This window comes from Leiobunum rupestre, chromosome 5, assembly GCF_980474605.1.
Source record: "Leiobunum rupestre chromosome 5, qqLeiRupe1.1.hap1, whole genome shotgun sequence".
In the NCBI taxonomy this organism is placed as follows: Eukaryota; Metazoa; Arthropoda; class Arachnida; order Opiliones; family Sclerosomatidae; genus Leiobunum; species Leiobunum rupestre.
The window spans coordinates 16,502,783-16,526,729 of NC_143388.1; the positions used below are offsets into that span (position 1 = coordinate 16,502,783).

At 36.1% G+C, this 23,947-nt stretch overlaps 1 long non-coding RNA gene across 1 annotated transcript in view; it reads left to right on the top strand.

Annotated features, from left to right (window-relative positions):
• Window positions 1-23,947, top strand: part of LOC149943650 (uncharacterized) — a 278,012-nt gene that overhangs the window by 183,684 nt on the left and 70,381 nt on the right. Inside the window, exon 5 of the long non-coding RNA XR_016481060.1 lies at window positions 15,733-15,961. This is a non-coding gene — a long non-coding RNA (uncharacterized LOC149943650). The remainder of the gene's footprint in view (window positions 1-15,732; window positions 15,962-23,947) is intronic.

Sequence of the window (23,947 nt, forward strand, 5' to 3'; positions counted from 1 at the left end):
GCCATGGAGACGCCATCCGCTGAAATAACATCTAGCTCGCGTTTCTGGGAGAAATTCAGCCTGGGATAAGCCGAACCAGGGTTTTATTTTCCATGAATATCAAGCCTTGATGTGTTTGGACAGATCCTTATCGTGATTTGCACTTCACATTTTAAAGTTGGGACGGAAACTTCAACCAGGGTGGGGAGGTTTTTTCGCCGGATTCTGGTATTTCGACTGTAGGATTTGTTTGAAGTGAAAACGTCTCCCATCTAAATGAAAATTCAAATGCGATTTACTTTAGTTTAAAATGAAACTAAATGTACGTTTCGTTCGGGGTTCTTAAAGTGTGTTTTTAAGTATTTCTTTGCGCTGGAACACGGAGTAGGTCAAAACCCTGGTAGTAGGCCTCTCCTTGGACACTGGAGCGCCGAGGTTGGAACACTTCTACAGGCGGATATAGACCAGATATTTTTCTTTACGGTTAGGTTTTTTTTTCGTATAGGAGTAAATTCAAGGTAGTTTTCTTGCAGATATTTAAATTTTAGTTGGAATTGGATTTTTAACTTTTTGCGCAGGCAAAATGAGAAAGTATTGGCGAAATGTAAATTTTACGAGCGCTTTTTAAACAATATTTCTTTTTTAAATACTTTCACGAACATCGTAGTCAACTTGGTGATTTAGAAAACTAAGTAGGTGGAAATTCAGTTTCTGTTCTTCCGAAATGAAAAAATTATTTTTTCTACGTAAAAACTGTAGAAAAAAAATGTTTAATTATGCTGCATAAAATATATATTTTTTTATAATTTTCCCTTTTAGTAGATATTGAATTATTAAAAAATTGTTCTGAAATAAATTCAAATATATAAATTTTCTTATGCCCCAATCATGTCATTTACAGCCTAATATGTTTCTATGGTTAATGGGTTTCCAAATGGGTGATCTTAAAGAAGAACTGTTACCAAAACCAAAATTTACGAGTTTTTTTTACAGAATGATAGAAAATATATTAATAATTATGTCCCTGAAATTTTATAGTTATTGGAAAAGTATTTAAAAAGTTACGCTACTTTTTCCGCAACCTACATCAAACGGCTTCAAAAATTCAGAAATCGCGGTTGAACCTACGTGCAGCGCCAAAAGAATGAAGCGGCAAAAATTTGAGAAAGGGCGGCGTGTATGGCATATTAAAAACATGATTAACTACAATCTACCAATATAACTAGGTTTAAAAGCCAAGGAGAATGTCGTGGCAGACGGCAGTTCCGACCAAAATGTTTATCTTGACCTTCAAATTATTTATTTAGAAAATATATTAAAATATTATAATAAAAAATAAATATTTTAAACAGGGTTATCCTGACCGTCAAAATGGCGACCTTTTAAATTGTAAATTTGGACAATGTCGCTTTTATTTATTTAGAAATTACTAGTGTTTTTATATTTCTGGAAAAATAAAATGAGGAAAATTTTCCAGGAAATCGGAAAAAAAAATGAAACATAAATTACTTTTTAAGGGTTTTTAATGTTTTTAACTTTTGATCGATATAAAATGTCTAATATCAGTAAACATACTACAAAACATTAATAGCGTTACATTGTTAATCAGTTTAAACTAGTCTAGAGGTTTAGTTTTACTTTTAGATTCGAAAAATTAGTCGAAAATTCCGCTTATTTAAATAGACTAATCATGGAATTAAAACTTTTTTCTTTTTTCCGGAAAAGTACGGAAAATTTGCCGGAAAAAGGCCTCGGTCATTTTCCGTCGAAAATTTCCAAGACCATCGGCGTAGATGTTGTCGATGTCAATGCGTCACCCCTTTTTTCAAAACGATCCGTAAACCCATTGTCACGAGAGAAACTATTACTTCCCACATGAGTGATAAAGCAATAAATAACCTTTATACTCCTATAAGAAAAATGCCAGATATAGAAAGGTAACCTTCAACAAGTTATTATTTCATATCTAGAAACAATAAAAGACCCCGGGTGGAAATCGACGTATAAATATTTTATCATTAACAAAAAAATAGGGGTGAATATGGCATTCTTCTGCCCTATAACGAAAAGGGGGTTGAAAATAACAGAGTCATTTGCAGCTAATCCGGGCGGTGGTTACCCCACCCTGGAACCCGCCCCTTCCAGGGGAAATGCATTTTCCAGGCGCGGGGAACATTACCATCAACGTGTAAATATACATCCATATTCGGTCGTTAAGTTGCAGGGACCCGGTTTCGTAATATTCGTCTAACACCCATACCCGGATCTCACCTAATAGAGCGCTTAAAGCGGAGAGGAAGGTGAATACTGCGCGTCTTGAAGTGAGCGGTGCAGGCCTAACGCGGACGGAGGGGTTGTACCGTAGGAAACTATAATCTGAACACCTTAATCACGAATAATCACACGCGAAGGCAAAAGTTTCTCTCCCCCCTTTCGCCGCGTTGCATGCTCATTGCCCGCGCCCCCTATCTTTAAATTGCGTCTGGGACGACGCCTACCGGCGAGGGGGAGAACTAGTTCGTCACGCTTTGGCGAGCACGTTTTTCCAGTTGAAAGTCTACCTTTAATAGGCCTTCTTTTTTCCATCGGCTGCAGTCATTTTGATGCCGCTATTATTATTGGCCAGTCAGGGCTACAATTTTGATATCGTTGCTCGAAAGTTAATAAAAATGATAAAGTATATCAATATATATATTTTTAAGAAGATATTTCGTTGTATAGCGTTTCAAATTTACTCGTTTAGTTTCCAATTTGTGACGAATTTTACCCAAAAGGACCAACTCAATGATTTAATCTGGTTAATTTCGGACAATCGAGAACCTTTGTAAGGACTAGAGAACGTTAATTTTCCGTAAAAATAAAATGCGGAAAAATTTGCAGAAAATATTGCGGAAAATTAAAAAATTGAAACATAAATTACTTTTTAAGGGTTTTTAATATTTTTATGTTTTTATCGATATAAAATGTCTAATAGGAGTATACATACTACAAAACATTAATAGTGTTACATTGTTATTCAGTTTAAACTAGTCTAGAGGTTTAGTTTTACTTTCAGATTGGAAAAAATGAGGCGACAATGCCGCTTTATTTAAATTTTCAAACAATATATTAGACTAATTATGGAATGAAAACTTTTTTTAATTTTCGGAAAAATATGGAAAATGGAAACGTATTTTTTGTACTTTTGCTATAAAAAGTTGAACACCACCTTTTTCTGTATTTTTTAAGTACTATCAAGTTTTAATAGATGGCGCTTAAGTTAATTTTTCGTAGAATTGTATAACTTTTAAATTGAAACAAATTTTGGTAACATTGATCTTGTGTCTTTCAAGCAAGATTTTGTACATTTTTGGAAATCTAACGTAGACAGGAGCTTCTCAAAAGTCGTTTTTCTCATAATTTTACGGTTTTGAAATAACCACCAATGGAAAAACTTAAAACATACCAAAACACCTAAAATGTACTTTTATACTTAGAATTTGAGGCTGTATTATTATTATTATGAGGAGTAAAAACGCGAACAAGTAAAGAAACCAAGAAATGGGGGAGAAAACTAAGCTTTACTCCTGACTCTCTAGACCATTGGTGGTTCTCGTGTTTTTGCTCTAGCTGTCTTATTATTATTATAATTATGATCATAATTACTCTTATTATTTCATTAAATTAATACTTTTCAGTTGCCCTTGTAACCGATTTCAAGGTCATATAACTATTTGAATATCCTCATCATTAGTGAGAAAACTGCTATAGGTGTTAAAAACAGGAGTAACATAGCGTACAGGATTCAGTAAATTAATTGGCCCATTAACCAAAGCTCCAGTCTGTTTAAATGACTGTTTAATATCGTTCCGGGGAATTAATAGCATCCGACGAATTTGTTGAATTTCCCTACAAAGCGCGGGTTCAATAAGTGGGCGTTCAACGGCCGAACGGTTCCGGCCTCCGTGTAGACACAAAACCAGAACCGCCTCAACCACACGCAATCTTTACATTTATATTTTTTGTTGTTGTCTGTTAAAAAAAGGTATACTAACCCTCGAGGAAAAACTACATTTCGGTAATGATCTTCTTGTAAAGTTTGATACTTTGCGTCATTAGTACGATAGGTGGCTGCAGTTCTGAGTCTATCAAAATCGATTTGCTAAATTGTTTATTCGGTACTGGCTCTATTGGCATTGGAAACTGTGAAAGTGGAGTTTGCTAAAATTGAATGGGACGTAACGAAAGACAGGGTTTATGGTTTTAAATTCGTTATTTCTGTAGCGTAATTACCAATACGAATGTCACAAAGCTCAATTGATTAAAACCACAGTTTATTCAGTCAAATTGTATCGAAATAGCGCCACGCTGATTATTATATCAAAGTGCTAGCATATGGTCTGTACACTAGATAAATAAATTTGATAATCCTTACAGTTATTGGTTAATGATGACTATACCGCTACCTTAGAGCAAGAGTCAAGCAACTCTTTGTGAAGAACCAGTTTTAAGTTCGGAATCTAGCATAATAACAATGGTAATCTAATAATGAAAATTGATATAAATAGAGTGAAAATATATATTGAAAATTTCGTACTGAGTCACCTTAATTTAAAAACACTCAAGGAATCTTATTTTGAATTTCTTTCAATAGTCACGTATCTCGACTTACTTGACTTTTGCTCTCAGGTAGCGATATGTAGTAGCGGAAGCTTATAATATATCTCCTACGAGATAAGTATTAATCAGTAAAATTAAGTTATGTAATTAATTAATTATAAATTATATCGTGCCTACATTTGTTTGACGCGTTTTCACAGTCAGAAATAATATCTAGTTCCATATAAAAGGTGGGGTGGCGGTAGAGGCTTGCGCCGCCGCTAAACGCCGCCGCCGCCGATAATTTTGAACGCGCCGATCCCGCCGCCGCCGATTGTTCGAAAATCGGCGTTTCTATTTTTTATACACTTTTTTCTGGTATATTAAGCTTGGTTTTCATTTACGCGAAAATAACGACATTTTGAACACGACGTCGAACGTAAAATTTTGGTTTTCGGATTTCGGTCGACGCAGAGTAATAGCCTTTTCACTTAGCGTCAATAGATTCCACCATTGCTATCTTGGCTATAGAGAGAGTCACTAATATAACCAAGGCTTATCCACCTTTTAATTCCCTTTAAATTAAATGTTGCTTGGTTTATCGATATGTCCCCCCCCCCTTTTTCCTTCTTCCCCGGTTGACCCTAGTTTTCCGTTAGTTCGAAACTCTACCGCCAGAGCGCACATTAAACAATCGCCCGAAGCAAATATTCGGAAACGGGGCGTCCCTGTGTGAAGTATATTAATTAGTCCATGGAAGGACTAGTACGAGTTGGTATTTGCCCTTGCCCTTCTGGTCGCGTGTTTTTTAATCTGTCGCTACAAAAATTAGCTCTAAAATTTATAAAAAGCCGGCGTACGCCGCCGCCGGTCATTTTGGCCACGCCGAAGACGCCGTCGCCGCCGGTATATTTTGGGTCAAACGCCGCCGCCGACCCATATCAGATCGGCGCAGGCCTCTAGGTGGCGGAGTGGTTAGCGCTTTCGCCTCGCAGCAAGAGAAGCCGGGTTTGATCCCAACTTGTGGCACTGGGTGAAAACTATTAACAACTTCTTCTGAGTTGAGTTTGCAAGTTATCTCCCCACTGGCTTAAGGGATTTTCCCCCGAGTTCTTCGGTTCCCCTTCCATAAGAACTTGTTGAGGTTAACGGTAATAGTTAGTGTAGGGTTCGCGTGGCATGTAGGGCTTGCTACCATTATAATAAGTCGCATAATAAGTCGCTAGATGACTTGGGCCTAAGGTGGTGCCTTGGGTATTAGCCTAGCTGATTATTATAAATCGGATATAAAATTTTAAAGTTAAAAACAGGTAAATTAACCCTATATTCATTTTTAAATGAAACAAGAGCAATTAAATTAAATTAGGGTTAATTTTCATGTTTATCGTCACTATTTCCTCAATAACTTTAAAATTTCGAGTCTGATTTGCAAAATGGAACTAGATATGGTTTATGAGTGTGACCACGCATTGAAGCGAAATTTACCGTGGATGCGTACATCAAATAATTTACCGTTATAAGCATATAAAATGTCAAAATTACACAGCGTAAGAAAGTATGTTATATGGAGGTACATGATTCCAGCAAATAACATAAGCAGTGTAGGGAGGTGAATAACAATTTGTAAGATACATATGATATTCTTCTGGTATTATTAATAAAAATAAGCGGTTGTTTTATATTTCGTATGGAAAACTTGAGTCCGTCTTTTAATGATGTAATATCAATTTTCAAGTAATCATTTTCGGTTTCATAAAACGGATTCATTATTTTAAATTTATTATCGTCGGTTCACTCGGAATCGGATGGATAAAAATACCGTTTTTATTTTCGAGATAAAATGCGGAAAAATTTAAAGGAAATTTTTCGGAAAAATAAAAAATTGAAACATAAATTACTTTTTAATGGTTTTTAATGTTTTTAATTTTTATCGATATAAAATGTCTAATAACCGTAAACATACTAAAAAAACATTAAAATTGTTACATTGTTAACCAGTATAAACTAGTCGAGACGTTTAGTTTTAGTTTTATATTTGAAAAAATGAGGCGAAAATGCCGCTTTATTGAAATTTGCAAACAATATATTAGACTTCTCATGGAATTAAAACTTTTTTAATTTTTTTCGGAAAAATACGGAAAATTTTCCGGAAAAAAGGCCTCGGTCATTTTCCGGATAATTATCGACTTACAACACTAAATATATATATATATATATATATTGACCTCGATGATGTTTTCTGTACCAATAAAAAGGCCGAGTTAAGCCTCGGTTTTCTCATTATGGCTGGAAGGCCAACTTCATTAAATCGGCGTAAAGAGTGCGGCTTGCGAAATAAAGTCAGCCGCATTTAAGATAAATATCGTCGATTTTATAGGAGACAAAAGCCGTTCTCTCTCTGGGAGGACGTCAAGGCCTAAATAAGCCTTGTAAAAGAGATTATTTCTGATAGGAAAAAAAAAGGAAAGGGTTTCATTTAGTGAAACACGCGCCTCCTAATTGTTTCTTCCATTTTATTTCCCTATCTTCGCTTTTTTTACTTCCTCGGAAAAGAAGCAGTGTAAAAATCCTCTCCAAAGAGCGCCACGACCAGATTTCCAGTGCTAAAATAACGATGTAATCGGGGTTCTTTCTTATAGATTGGCAAAGTCTCGCTGATTTCCTGTTTCGTAACCCCTTCTTTTATTCCATTTGCTTTCGATAGGTGGTGCTAAGAACGTTGTTGGGTTGCTGAGAGCATAGGTGTTTTCCTTCCAGAGTAGTAGCGTGGATCATTCTCTCTAAGTAGACAAAACGCTGCGCTACCTATGACTAGAGTCTTTGTATGGGTCGGTCTGGCAGCCCTTTACAAGCACCCTATACTGTGTACCACCTCAACTTCACTCTGAATTGATACTGCTGAATCTAACGTTTCTTACATCTTTTATGGTACGTTTCACGTCTGAAACGTGTCTCGAGTGCCCGAGAGAGATAAATTTTGGGGTTTGGCTCCTCGAATTTTTCCCCCCAAAAAACCTATACCATATTTGTTCAAGGTCAGTTTCAGATCCAAGTGTAGAGTTTTGTTCAATAAACGCCCCTTTAGTTGCCGGCTTGACCACTCGGTGGCGCCTCCGCAGAAATATTAAAAAAAAAAATTCTCTCTGGAGTTTGCTCTCTATACAAGCTCTGACGTCACGAAACCCAGACTAAGATACCCGACCGAGACCCGGAATTTGTATACTTAGAGAGAATGATCCACTTATGCTACTACCTAAGCTTTCAAAAGGAAAATCTACACGTTAACTATAGTATTTATTGAGTTGTCATTTCGTTATGAAACAAGTTTCATTTTAGAAATTTAGATTTGCTTAAGACTTATAGAAGTTATAGAAAACCTATGCTCTTGTATGATTAAGTTTTTTTCCAAAAACAAATTTAGCTTACTAAGTACGTATGACCCTTCCTTATCATATTACCATTTTTACTGCGCCATCTAGTATCGATCTTAAGATTTATTTAGATAATTCGTTTATTATTAGTTAAGGAACAATTAACTTAAAATATTTATTTGGTTCGCGCAGTTTATTAGTTTTTCATAATTAAAATTGTTTGTAAAAGAAGTCCACGAAAGATGGCGTTACTAATTCGAACGGGTTGACTCCTACGTTCTCAGTAAAGTAAATATGTCCGTATTCATTTTGTTGTCTATCGAACAAGGTAATTTTGGTTTTAATTTAATTTCGGAATAATTATTGCTATTTGTTTTTAATAAGCCCTGTCGATGATAGTTATCATTATGAAAATCGTTTACATATACCGTTCACATTTTGTAAAATCGCTTATCGTTACGAAAAAAATCTATAATACTACAACGTCTACATTTGATGAAAAACATAACAGATTGTATTTAAGCAAACACAAAATGGATAGCTGCTGCTACAAATAAATCGCAAGTTACCTAATATCACCCTTTTACAAGCAGCTTTATCAGTGGCCATCTTGTTGAGTATTTTACTATGTAAACTTGGTTTTAATTTAATGCTAGAATACTATTTTTATTAGTTTTAAGTAAAACCGGTGAATAAAAGTAATTGAATTTATTTCATATACCGTTCAATTTCCTAAAACAGCTTATCGTTAGGAAATAAATCACTAATACTACAACGTCTACAATTGATGAAAAATCAAAAAATATACATCGCGAATCAAATAAATTGCTAAATTATTATTGTTATTGGTTTTTAGTAAAGGTTCTCGATATAAGTAATGGAATTGAAAATCGGTTACACTCAACAAACTTTGATAATCTTACCACAGCAATTCAAAAATACTACAACGTCTACAATTCGATGAAATCATAACAGTATTAAAGATAACGCGAAACAAATAAATAACCAAATAATTATTGTTATTTGCTTTTAGTTAAGGCTACCGATGACAGAAATCTAATTGAAAATCAATTACATACAACAAATTTCGTAAATTTACCAAAACATTCATTATTACAACAACGTCTACAATTTGAGGAAAGCATAACAGTTGATATTATATATATAAGTGCGAAACAAATAAATAACCAAATAATTATTGTTATTTGCTTTTAGTTAAGCCTACCGATGATAGAAATCAAATTGAAAATCAGTTACATTATTTACATACAATTTTTTTTGTAAATTTACCGAAACATTCACTATTACTACAACGTCTACAATTCGATGAAAGCATATCAGTTGATATTATGTATAAGTGCGAAACCAATAAACCACCAAATAATTATTGTTATTTGTTTTTAGTTAAGCCTACCGATGACAGAAATCAAATTGAAAATCAGTTACACATCCATATTTCGTAAAGTTAAAAAAATATATTCACAAATACTACAACGACTACAATTTGGGGAAAGCATAACAGTTGATATTATATATATAAGTAAGAAACAAATAATTATTGCTATTTCCTTTTAGAAAATTAGTTAAGCCTACCGATGACAGAAATCAAATTGAAAATCAGTTACATTATTTACATACAAAAAATTTCGTAAATTTACCGAAACATTCACTATTACTACAACGTCAACAATTCGATGAAAGCGTAACAGTCGGGTATAAATAAACCGCCAGTCACCTAAAAACGGAATTAATGTCTCTATTCTGTATTTTTTCGCAATCTCTTCCGCGAAAAGCTCTTGAAAAAATCCGGAGTCGTTATTTTGAATCAATAAAAAATAGGTTGAAGAGACAAAGCAAAAGTGTTTCGATTCCGAGAAGGCGTTACCACACCCTCAAAAAGAAACGAATTTAACGTTTCTAACCATCTATTATGCAGCCGCTACTCCTGTCCGCGCCGATAACATTCTCTCCAAATTTAACCATCTTTTATTAACGTTTTACATACGGTTTCTCGACGGTCCACCCTTCGAGTTATTTCGCCTTTTTTAATATCGAATTTCACTCGACTTTTCTTTGTTGTTTAGCATCGATATAGACAGTTTTTTTTATTACTTTGGAACGTTTTGTTTTCATCTTGACACGTTGGTGGCGAAAATGATACCATCACCGCCAAAGTGACATTTTTCCAACGGGGCCACGTCGTGCTATTAATTCTTGGTTCTGGATGAAAAGTTGGACATTTCTTTTTAAATAAATTTCGGGTTTTGGTCGCGTTTAATATGTTTCTAGAATATTTTAAACGCGAAGATAAAGAAATACTGGGTATTGTTTGACAAATAGCCGTTGGTCGTATTGTACGAAATTAACTAAAATAATATTCAATGTGATGGAAATCATCTCGCAATATTTTGTCAAACCCTCTGTGGATTGTAATACCATTTTGGAAATTTTAGTTTATTATATTATTACTTTTGTTAGTCGAAAGACAAAGTGTACTTTGTAACATCGAAAATTATTCTACTGCCTCGAACACTTTGAAAAGTCTGGACTAATCAGGCGTAGAAATAAATAAATTTCGGCCGACTCCGTGTGCCGTTAAAGGCAAAAGACGTTGTTAGTATAGCGTTACTCCCGACGACTCGGATGGGCGAAAACTATGCTTATTTTGCATTTTATATTTTCCTCGTAACTTGTTTTCCGGTCGAGATATCGCGGAGGCAATTAATAGAAAGGTGACTATCGAGTTTCCAGCAAAGAATGAAGAGTGAAATAATGTTATTGCTTTATTTGGTAGAAGAGATCTGAAATCTAATTATCTCGGGAGGACCTTTTCTATCTCGTGGCTCTCTGGCTAGATGCAGCCACCTTATCCATTTGTTATTTCAAGGAATTTCCCTCTCCCTCCGCCCGTTACCTGGTTGAGACAAGTGCTCTCAATGTTGGCGACTATACTAGCATGGTCGTCATCTTTGCCCAGTGGCGCCCCGTCTCTGTGACTGATTAAAATAAGCCGGACACTTCTTTTTCCGGAGAAGCAATTTATATTGTTTACGCCCGGCCTCAAAGAACAAACATTCTTCTGTGTTTGTAAGCATCCTCTTCATCCTAGGGCTCTCGGTCTCTGAGTTTGAGTTGTTTTAAAAAGCTGAGCCAACTTTATAACCGAGAGAATATTTTCGCGTCGTTGTTCGGAGGGGACTAGGACGCAGTTTTTAAAATTCCTCGCCACTTTTATCTCCAGTCGAGATGGCTTTTTAAGAAAGATTTCGCGGGTCAACAAAGTACTTTAAATGGAACTCTTGACTCTCGATTACCTAGTGCTTCCATTTTTCGTTTTAGAGTCAAGGTACGTTACGGAAAAGAAGTCGGTTAATAATTTTAAAACGCTACGAACTCGAGAAAGATTTTCGTCCTTTACCGAAACTTTGGTATTTTCTTAACCGCACTTCCTATTTGAATAAGAAAGGTGATAATAATAAGGTTTACGATTTACTGCTCTTATTATTGTGCATAACCCTGGTAAATAACCTACAATTTTAACCTACAATCTGGTAAATAACGTCATTTTAAGGGTCCAACGCGTTCGGTTCGCTCGGAACAAATTTCTTCCCGTGGTCCAACGCGTTCGGTTCGCTCGGAGCAAATTTATTCCCGTGGTCCAACACATTCAGTTCGCTCGGAGCAAACGTATTCCCGTGGTCCAACGCACTCAGTTCGCTCGGAGAAAATTTATTCCCATGGTCCAACGCGTTCAGTTCGCTCGGAGCAAATTTATTCCCGTGGTCCAACGCGTTCAATTCGCTCGGAGCAAATTTATTCCCGTGGTCCAACGCGTTCAGTTCGCTCGGAGCAAATTTCTTCCCGTGGTCCAACACGTTCAGTTCGCTTGGAGCAAATTTATTTCCGTGGTCCAGCGCGTTCGGTTCGCTCGGAGCAAATTTATTCCCGTGGTCCAACGCGTTCAGTTCGCTCGGAGCAAATTTATTCCCGTGGTCCAACGCGTTCAGTTCGCTCGGAGCAAATTTAATCCCGTGGTCCAACGCGTTCAGTTCGCTCGGAGCAAATTTATTCCCGTGGTCCAACGCGTTCAGTTCGCTCGGAGCAAAGTTATTCCCGTGGTCCAACGCGTTCGATTCGCTCCAAGCAAATTTCTTCCCATGTTCCATTTCTCCGTAAAATGGAAAATGCTTCACGGCAACTAAAATACAGACTATAAAATTTTCAACGGCTTGTAATTTTTTTATTAACCTTCTATGCAACGATTAACTTCATTTAAGTCCTAAAATTATGCTTTATTAACATGTAAACACAAAACTAGACCAATAGACAACGCCATTATCTCTAGTTGGTATAACCTGGCACGAGCCATTTTGCCCAAAACTCCGAAACTATTTACTCGTAAAATCTAAACTTTTATTCGCATTTAAATGGCGAATTAAGCCCGCAGATAGAGCCATTATCTTTGAACGAACACCTATACGAGTGGCGCTACCTAGCGAGAGAAAAGGTCCATGGTTGACGTCACGGCAATGAAAGCTTCCAGGCTAATTAAAGGTTGATGGATTGCGGCGAGCGGTAACGACTTCGCCGATGGGACTAAGCGATCCGTTTGACTGGGACTTTATTGAGAAGCCCAATTTTATGATAAAAATAAAAGCGCTTTCCTATTTAGCCCGTTGTAAGGCGCGTTCCTCCGTAGTTGGGAAAAGTCGAGCTACAAATTCCGCTCACGTATTTGGCCTCGAGATGGCAGCTCTTGATAAGCGGGACCCGCGCCTTGTTTCGTCGAACGCGGCCGGCCTAAGCCTCGGCTAAGTAGATGAACCACGTGATTAAGGAACACGCGACCTGTCACTTATTGCGCTTCTCCCTAAAAATAGATGACTCCTATTGGTTAATTCCCATTTTTCGTCATCAAGCCTCGTGGCTGGGCGTATTAACGGCCCTTGACAAATGTAGAGCCACGGAACGTAATGGTTGCTGGATGACCCGCTCGAGTGTACCTCCGCCTGAGCCGTTGTTAAGTCGCTCGGATCTAAATTACGGCGACTCTTAAGACCTTTAATTACCGTAAAGACGTGTTTTTAATTTTAGAAGGGTTTGAGTGCGCCGCGGCGTCTCCTAGTGTTCGCTTGCTTGGAAATTTTATTCGGTTCGTTAACTTAACTTCAATGACCCCGGGACCGGCTTGTGTCGAAAATTTAATTGCGAAGTATGCATCGCGTCTTGTCTTTAAATCTTGTAAATAACATTTGTGCAATCGTCAATTGTTGTCGAGCGCTACTAATTATTATGGGTTATTAGTGAATAACCGTTTAAAAGGCAATTGTTCGACCGCCATTAAGAAAATATTTCATTGATCATTGAATATAATTTATTTTATGTACGCATAACTTATTTAAAATAAGTTTAATATATTTAAGTAATATTTATTTTTAAACAAATGAAATGGAATTTCAATAATTATTAGTTTTTGTAAAAAATTAATTAAAATTTAAATAATTTATTACAACAATTTAATGCTTAGCAAACCACTTTAGATGATATCTGTTACGTTGAATCTCCCCAACGTTTCAATGACTCATTGTTAGAGCCTGTGATTGTGGCGGAGGCTTGGTACTTGTTGCAGAAATCAAAAACTTTGCCATGAGATAGCAAGTATTGGTCTTGGTTCTCCTTTTAGATTTCCGACCGTGTCATATATCTATAACTATTTCCGCAATATTTGTTTTAAACGGACACATTTGGGGGTCCGTCCGCGAGGCTTAGACGGAACTTTTCTAAGGTAGACCCATATGAAAATAATTGATACAACCAGAAGTGGTATTCAGTACCGCTATAAACCCAAAAGGGTCATCTGGCGCTATGTTGAGAAGACGCACACAACATAGTTGTCCTGGGTGTATTTTTGCTTGTCTGCAGATGACCAATAGTAGCTGTATTTTGTTAGCAATTATAAACACGACTAGTTGAATTAAATAATAAATAGTCGTGGACTAGGAATCTATAGTTTCTTTACACGGAAGTTGTGGCGATATTACTTGGGATGTAAGATATTAAGTTTCATAAAAGGGTTCCAATATTGGCCACTCCCTTCTTTGGTTTTGGAATTTTTCGGTGCTGCAAAGTGGTTTTTTGTGGAATTAATCCCTGAAATCGTACGGTCTTAAAAAGTCACACAATTCATTTTTGAGGGTCGAGCTACGCAAATACGTATTTCCCGGAAATTCTGTCCGAATTTTTCAAACGGCCATGTGGACCTTTAAGTAAGGAACGCGTTGGAGGTAATTTTTCCTTTAAGTATTCCATTCAACTATCGCAAAGCAAGGTAGCCAGAAACCTACAGCAGCGTCACCAAATAACCTAAAATATGCCATTATTTATCAATCACTCGCGGTAACCCGTGCTCTTTGAGACATATCAATGAGTTTCTGTAGATGTTTAGGATTTTTATCAAAGCTGTAATGGGAAACGAATTCAAATGAGTAATTCTCTGAGTTGGAGAAAATGTTTTTGGGCCACTGTAAGGGCCTATACTTAGTTTATAAACTAGGGTTTCTTATAAATGGTTAGTGAGCGTGTCGTATTAGGGTCGCACTTTGAATAATGAATCCCAATTTCACCCTTTAAATAATTGCTCTCGGTATATTCATTCGATTGGTGTATTTTGTAGTTTAGATGAATCTCGTTTTCGGGGAACATTAAGCCCGCACACACGAGCCAAAAGATCGTTTGCATTTACGTGATCCTTCGTAACCATCGACTTTTAGTTGGCGTCACTAAACGAATGCCTAATGCAAATGTCCCAGCGTTAATCATAGTACTTTTAAAGCTGAACCATTTAGATCGCAATTTTAAAACGTTCCTCGCCCTAAAACCAGCGTATATTTCGTGGGTGCTTGACTAAGCAAGTACTCCCTTGGATATTAAGTATTGTTAGAAGTTAATGATAAATCCTTTTCGTGGAGAAGTGTCTAGCTATGGTCTGGGCGTCGTGCGTGAGTTCCATCTCGTTAGCAGTTCATTTGCTTTTCTTTCAACGTTTATAAATTAACCCTGGAGGTAATGTTTAAAATTATCCAGCCTTTTAAGTTCTGACTTTTGCAAAAGCCGTATCCTGTTGAAAAACGAATTTGAACTCACGACTTGACGTGGTATAGGCTACGAAGCTGTTTTGTAAGCGTTATTTGCTGTGCCTTGGGTATTAGCCTAGCTGATTATTATTATTATTATTATTATGAATAAAGTTGAGGCTATAATTTCGTTAATAGAATAAACTAAACTAAATTCTGAAAATGTAAGGTGTTAATAAATAATAATAATTATTTATAATCAACTAGGCTACGTTAATACTATCGACTTTTGATGAAATTAATTCAGGTGGCCGGGTTTAGCTGTGTAGGAGGGTGATGGCAAGCCCTTCATGCCACGCGAGCCCACAGCTCCCTACACTTACTATGGCCATAAGTGTATAATATTGTTTCATAAGTGTGACACTTCCTATTATCCACTTGCAAAAGTTTTACTGAGAGCTATTCACAAAACAGACTACATTACGGGCTTTGTCGCCGTTTTGCGTCCGCTTGCTAACGCGTCACACGTAGCCTTTGATAGCGCCTCGCTAAGGGGAGATTTTCTTCTTGTGATGACGTCACTCCGTTACTAGCTCTCAGTAAAATATTTCCCAAAGTGACAAACTGAAAAGTTTTAATTTAAGTCTCATATTTCTAGCGTATTTGTATTTAAAAGCCAATATCGGTCCATGACTAAATTTGAATTCTTTCTTGTGCCTTCTTTTTGGCAGGGGGTTTGGCCCCTACTGTAGATGGAGCCGTTGCATCTAGCTCCTCGGCTACGGGCCCAGCATCAGCGACCTCTCCAGTACTTGTACACTAACGCCGAATCATCGGACGAGGACAACGACGACATCGAGCATCCGGTTATCGTCAGTAAAGACCTCAACACTTACGAGTGCATCGAGGACCCGCATCTGCAACCCAGACAACTCGAAGCTTCTTCGTACGGCAAACGCAGTAAGTACCACACCATTTTCTTAAAGGGAGTATAACTTTTTCAGGAATTTGGGGCAATACATAATTCCCTCCCCTCATTTTTCTACGTAGTGGTTTTAGTGAAATTATCACACGAAAAGTATCCGGGCTTTGGTAATTTAATTCCTCATATCTACTAGAACGCCTTTCATGAATCTAAAGCCACGTACCTCATTATTAAGAAATTATATTTGAATAAATATCCAAACTATAATGAAAATTATTAATTTATAGCTCGGATATTGTTGTTTATATGTTAATTAAGGGTGCATTAAAAATATTAACACGAAATAGGAAACAATAAAGGTTTCAAGTGAGAAAACCTCTTCAGGGCGGGCACGCTTCCTCTAATAGAAGAATTGGGGGTTTCTACCATCGTTCTAGACTAGCGCCATGAGCGAGAAAAGAGAGAAGCTATGGCGCACCCTAAAGGGTTCTACTCCCTTTAAAGAAGTTATTATAGTATCTTTAATGCGCATGTACCTTTTGCCATTTATCGCGCTGCTTTGGAGTATTTTTTAAGCCAAAACCATTTGGCAAAAGTGAACTCATTTACTTAAGTACTACGTGAAATTTGGCAGGGAAATATTTTATTTTTTCATTATTAATTAGACACTAAACTATTAGCCTAATATGTAAATTTTACTCGGAATAGATAAAATCAGGAATCCATACCTCTACTTGGAATGCTTATCTTGCCGTATCGCGTATAGTAAGATCACTCTGACGGCTTTGGCCCCGCCTACGAGAGAAAAAAATCCCCTTTGCGCGCTCTCCCCTCTCACGTTGTTGTTTGTTAAGTTAAGAAGGGCTTGCCACCACACCCCTACGCATTGTAACCCGGCCACCTGAATTAATGGCTTTAAAAGTCACTTGCCGACTTAGGCCTAAGGTGGTGCCTTGGATATTAGCCTAGCTGATTATTTTATTACTATTATTTATTAGATAGTGTCGTAAAAAAAACCGTCAGCCACATCGAGACGATAATCTCCCGCGATAAGCATTCCAAGTAGAGGTTTGGATTCCCGATAAAATGTAAAATCACTTATTAGGTGTAGCATTTTTAGAAATTTTCATGAAATTCAATGTGTTATTTTTATTTTAAATCAGTATGAAACATTATATTATACCCATTTGCGAATATTTTGAATGAAATATAATAATTAATTCGCTATTAAGGCCAATTTTGGCCGAATATTATGTTAGACTCGCTGAATTAATTACCGTAAATATTGCGTCTTAATTGGATTCCAAGGCCACGCTATTTAAATCCGTCGCATCTGCTTGGTATAATAAAAATCTCGGTTCATTTCTACATGTCTTTCAACTGTTAAGACATAGTCCGCAGTCTTCGCTCCAGAGTACTTGTTAATAATAGTACTGAAAATAGAGTCATCATTGTTCCTTTACAGCCATAGTAGGTCACGGAGAATACTATTTAGGAAAGTTTCCACTTTTGGAGGAATTTGGTTGTAAAGTCTTTCGTCTCTACTTCCTACAACCGTAATCGCGGGAAGTCGGCTTCTATGATAATTCCTCGAAAATAGCCAATCTTGCATTTAACAATGGCTCCTTTTAAAACTTTATTTTCTCCCGGTAAATGGAGCTAAGCTTATTAAAAACTTTTTGTCTTCTCATTTTTAATTAAAAGAAAAGGCTTCTTCAGCAAAAGCTAGCTCGTTAACCATCGCGGTCATATTTCCTACTGGCGGTGACTTCCGGAACGAGGGAGCAATTTTTCCCGCTAGTATTAATTTGGAGCCCGCAACCCTCGTTATAAATGCAATGCCTCCTTTTCCATTTTACCACTATGTATTCTTATTCTTAAGAATAGACATTGTGGTAAGCCTAGCTACGTTCCGTCCTCAATCCCTGGCCTTAGGACGGCGCTGTTCGCTACAGGACCGCTCCAACTATAAGGGAGATCCATTTTAGAATATCGTCTCTCTCGGGTCAGGTCTCTCCGCCGATATGACTTCCGGCTATCGGGAACACCGCGGTAGTGGCGCCCCCTGCTTTCCCTTTCTTTCCCCTTTTATTATTGAAATTCTTCCAGGCAAGAATTGCCATCGTTCGAGTCTGAGGAAAAATGAGTTCCCCGCGCCTTCCGATAGATGGCGCTCGAGGCAGGTACGAATCGAAGGGGGGGGAGGGAATGGGGGCGGTAGCAAGGGGAAGTGGCTCGAGGGTCTTCTCGGACCACTCGCCTCCGCTCCTCAATTACGGAACGAGTTTCCCTCTCATTAAAATTGGGTCTCAATTTTGCGTCGGCGGCGTGCTTGGCCCCGCTCGAGTCCCGGAGAAATTTTAATGAAGCCTTATGGCCAAGTCTTCCTGATTCGGGCCTTTCGTAGGGCCCCGATTTTTCTGTCTCTCGAATTTCTCGCTAATAGGCCCATCCAGATGTGTGAAAGTGTAGGGTTAACGTTGCGTTAATATAACGAGGCAGACCTCAGCGATCCTGGCGGATAGTAATCAAATGAGAGCCCTCTGGGGGCGAAATGGGGACGACTAAATGTCGCACCGTCTTTCCTTATTTTACTCTTTTTATTGACTAGTAATTACTTTGGCCGGGAGATGTGTGCATTTTTTAAGAGTCTTTCTTTTGTCTCGCGTCGGCAAAATTATTTTTCTCGGGCGTCGAAACTGCAATTATTTCTTCTTATCATCTTTCTCATCTTCCCCTCCATCTTTATCTTATTTCGAACTCGTTATTTTTCGAAGAATTTCATCTCTAGGCGAGAAACTATTTTTTCTTGTCACTCGATACGTCCTCGACTTCGCACGCGTCTAATTTCGCAAATGAGTTGTTCGAGCCAAACTAAAAGCTTTTTAGAGAGGCGATAAAAGATTTTTCAGTTTGAAATATATTTATTTTTAAACTGTTGACCTCACAAAAGATATTCGTCGATTTGGTAATAAATTTCGGTTAATAAAGAATGCGAAATGGACGTTCTTGATTTTCTCTACCGAAAGAATACGCACAATGTTTTGGGCCTTGGCTACAATTTGGTATTGCGTAGTTACGTTAAGCGCCATCTGGCAACCGAAAATGTTTTGACCTCTCCATTTAAAAAAGCATGGGGTTTTCTCGGTTACCCAATTTTTGTTAATATTTAATCAAAATTGATCAATTTTACCCAAAATAGGTCAAATTTATCTTTTTGGGTAATTTGTTTAATTTTTTTAAGCAAGTAAGTACCCTGTGAAACCGAGAACATTCCATGCTTTTTTAAATGGAGATTTTTGTTTTGAGAGACCAAAAACATTTTCAGTTGCCATGGGAAAACTAAAGCCCATTGCAATTTTTCCCTTTGGCAATTTTCATACTACCATAAGGTCTACCTAACCCCCGAGTTTCAACAAAATCGGTGATAACCACCTCGGGTAGTCTCCTTGTAACTTTTTGGGATTTTAATAATAAACAGTATACCTAAAAGACGTACAAAAGACAATTGTTTTGAATTACCTTGGGGTGGATCACGGATTTTAATACGTAGTGCGCCTGCGCGGTTTTTCTTCAAACAATATTATTAAGTTTTGGTTTTGGTTTGGAGTGTCACTTCACGAGTTCGGATGTCGGCGGGTGTTAGGACCCAGGAGTCTTAACTTCCTAAGCTATAAACGGACAGACGGTACATTCATTATTTAAAACAATTTATATTGTATTGTTACTTTACTATTAATTACTATAATTAGGCTAGTAGGCTAGTATACTAGTCTTTTATATCCCACTAGTCACTATAATGGTACTGAAGTTGTGGAAACTGTGGTTCATTTAATTATAAAAGAAAATTTAAAAGAATATTTTTCAGCATTGAAAGTTAGTTTATACTCATTTTAAATTTAATTTCCTAATTACTCGAATAATTACCAGCTCCTAGTAAAGTACTCGATAACTCCACTCGTTAAAATTTTACTTGAGGTTTTTCCGAATTACTTAACTTGAATAAGAAAAAACTTTCCTCTTAATCAAGTACTTGATTACTCGACTCAACTTCAATATTACTCGACTCGAATACTCGATGAAAAAAATTTCGTACTCGATTGCCTAAAACCACTCCTCACACAGGCCTACCCAGCAAACACAAAAGTCCCGGGGATATCCATATATGATCCGAATCTCCCTGGTAGGTCATATCCAAAAATCCCAAAAGATGATATTGTATGGATATCCATGTTTGATCCAAATATCTTACAGTTCATACATCCAAGTTTCAAAATCTAATGCATATCCCTGGGACGTCCGAATATCGGAGACTGCTTATGTCCAAAATAAAAAAAATGGGTAAGTCTCTTTAATATCCCAGGGATATTAATTTCAATTTCCGTTTCCTTATTATTAACATTCGCGTCGGAGCTTCCTAATTAATTGAAACTACTATAAAACTTCTCAAAATATGTAATAACGAGAAATACATATTTTACATACGCAGGACTACCGATATTATCTGCATAGATTAATTAAATATACAGCAATTTATTTATATTAGTCTTAAATCTATAAAAAACGAAGTAAAAAAATTTTGTAAATATTTAGAAGAATTATTATCAAAATTCCAATTAATCAAATATTATTATTTTCAAAATTAAAGTAAAAAAGTATAAAAAGTTTCAAACTTGGCGCTCAATTCTTAAGAATATTCTTCCTTTTACATTTTATCCAATTTATAATAATATTAGAAATTTATTTTATATTTATACTAAAATAAATATTATTCTTTAAATAATTTTAGTAATTTTAATAATTTTGAAAATTAATATTTTTATTTTATCACGGCCAACTTCAATAGCACGTGCTATAGCGGCAGCGCGTGATCGAAGTTGGCCGTGCCTCTATTTACCATCCATGCGTACTAAATTGTTTTGTTTGGTATTTGGTAACGCCAGCATGGTAACGCTTTTACTAGCCGCCAAGGCCCATTTTCAACACGTAGAACACTAATAATTCTGTCGGCAGTAATACGATAAAAACTTAAATGAACTATTAATAAGAGGTAAGCAATTTTTTCATGTTCAAGTCAGTAATACAAAAGTCAATATGACTTTGAAATCTTACAGTTTTCCAACCGTTCACCTAAGCCTAGCTAATTTGTCTTAAATTTTAACCAGCTTGACTTGCACTTTGCATTAAATTTGAGTTTGACGTTGCTGCTGGAGGAAAAATGGTTTAAACAAGTAAAATGTATGCCAATTTTTCTATTACTCTTAATTGTGAAAAAATAACCCCAACTAGACTTAAAATTTTATTTAGTGTAGCTGGCTTTTTCATTTTAGGGCTCGCTGCTAGTGATAAAATGGATTTACACGAGCAAAATTTTTCAATTCACTCTGATTGAGTAAATCCGTTGGTTCACATTACAGTTTGGAAGGAAGAAAAGGCAAAAAAACTTCAAGATCTAATCACAATGAAAATCATCCTTAGTATATTGGTCTAGATTTCTTCTCATTCTACATCTATTATTCACGAGCAATAATTTATTTCTAGCGGCCGTTAAACGATCAAAATGCGCTGCCAATTCTACAATTGCTGAAATTGAACTAATAATTAAAGACTGGTCACACCATTGCCTAGCAGGAAGTAAAAAAGAAAAACCTAAATAATTATAATATTTAAATAACTTTCACAATGATTTTGGAAGCAAAGAACTTTTTAAATAAAACCTTGATCAAAGGAAATTTTAAATCTTATAAGTGGTGTATTTAATAAATCTTTTGATATCTTTCGTCATCATGCCTAGCTCCAATCATAATATTAAAAATGGTTAATTTCACTTAATTCTAAATCTTATTAATTTTATTAGTTATGTTAATGTGATGATTCTTGCATTTACACAAATTATTTATTTATAGCTAATAATTGGTTTTAATGCAAGAATCGTCATTTTATTTAAATTTATTTATTTATTTATAAATTATAGTCATTAATAAATTTTTATCCTTTATAAAATAAAAATATATTTATATGGATATTTAAGGAAAATTTAAAAATCCCCAAGACCTCTAACGTACATAATATGGACATTATAAATATCTATAAGATATCTTTAGAATATATATTGGATATCCCTAGGATATATTATATCCTGGTCATATCCTAAATATGTTATTTTTTTAATCCCTGAGATATCCCTACAACATCCCCTGGATATTCAATATCCAGGGGAAATTCCCTGCATCTCCAAAACCATGACATCTGGATATCTATGGAATATCCATGTGACGTAAAACCTGGATATTTGGATATCTCACAGACATCATAATGTCCAAAGGTAACGTGCCATGGATATCCGATGGAGCTATATGTGTTTGCTGGGTAGTTTACACTCGTTCGAGAAAGTACGAAGATATGAATATAATTAAAAAAATTGTTTAAAAATTTATCTAAGTTAAAAGGAATTTTTAATAGAAAATTGAAAAGTGATCGATCAACGGCTACGAATCAAAATAATTTAATTACATTCAGCGCCTTCTGTCATGATAATAAAATTAAATTAGAGGTCAAGGTTATTGATTTCGGTTAAACCATTTCGTGTCTGTACTCATTCGAAAGAGTAGGAAGTGAAGATTCGAAATTTTAAATGACAATTAAAGGTAATCGCGAAACATTCGCCTTACTTAAACGAGATTTTAGTTAAGAAAAACGCAATCAAAGAACCATTTCCAGCAAGTAGACGCTCATAAACATCGAAGAGATGGTTTGAAAAATAATCGAACGAGTTCGGCAAAGTTCCAAAAATAGCTCGTTAGATAAAATTTTAAAATTTGCAGGCCCTTCAACTTACAATGTACAGGAACTTCATCCTTTCATCGCGTTGAATTTCCAAATATCTCATCTTCTCTTCGCTTTATTTACGGATATGCCTTATACGCTAATTAAGCACCGTATGTTGAAATCTCTGAAAGACCATTAGGCAGAGGTTGGCTGGTAATGGGAAAAAGGCACTTTGAAGCATTTGGCCCCAATGCCACCGTATGTAATCTATCTAGTCTACTAAGGTTCGTAATCCATATATCTTGTTAACTGGCCACGTAGCCCGGCCTGTATTCGAAGTTGCTGCTAGGGAGTTTTCCATCTTAAAATTCCGCAGGCGTCCTTGTAACCCATTAGAATTAGTTTTCTTTGATACCCGCAGCTTGGATGCCCAGCTCGTTTGTTAATACATGTTTATACTGAGTATCAAATCGGTTTCCGGGAAGTCGTTTGAACTGGATGGAATTTGCAGCACCGTCCCTTAGGTAGGGCGAGCGGGGCAGCGGCACAGGGCGCAAAAATTGTAGGGCCGCAAAATTGAAGATTTTTATTTAAATTAGATATTGAAAAATTAAAAATTTTATTAAAAATAAATTGAAAATATTTCACTAAAACTCGAAAATAATGAAACATAAATATATCTGTATTAGAATTGTCCAAATACGAATTTTGCTTTCCTTAGTCCGGTGGCCCCTAGCCTTCAATTCGCCGAAAAAGGTTTTACAAAAAATATTAGAATTGTCGAAATGTTAGACTATATTAAGGCTCGTATAAATTTCATAGGTGGCGCCAGTTTCAACATTTAAAATGGTTTTATTAATTATAATTAAACTAGCTTAAAAACAAAGATAATGATAAAATCAAAACTTGAATAACGAAAAAATGTGAAATTGCCTACATAAATTAACTGAAAAAATATTTAAGTATTACTAAATCAGCCATTTGGTCTAGGTACGACTCTGGGAATTTGGAAAGGCGACTATAACATCTCGCTTCTAAAGTGAAAATAATAATTTTATAGAAATCTTTACCCTGTTTGAAGTTGACGAGCTTACAACGGAATAAAAAGTATCAAATTAATTTGCTTTCAATAGTACTTAAAATAAATAAAAATTCAGGCAGTAATTAAATAGAAAAATAAACTTTTGTGACAGACTAAGCAATTTGAAAGTTAATTAAATTTAATTCATTTATTTAAATCATGATACATTTTC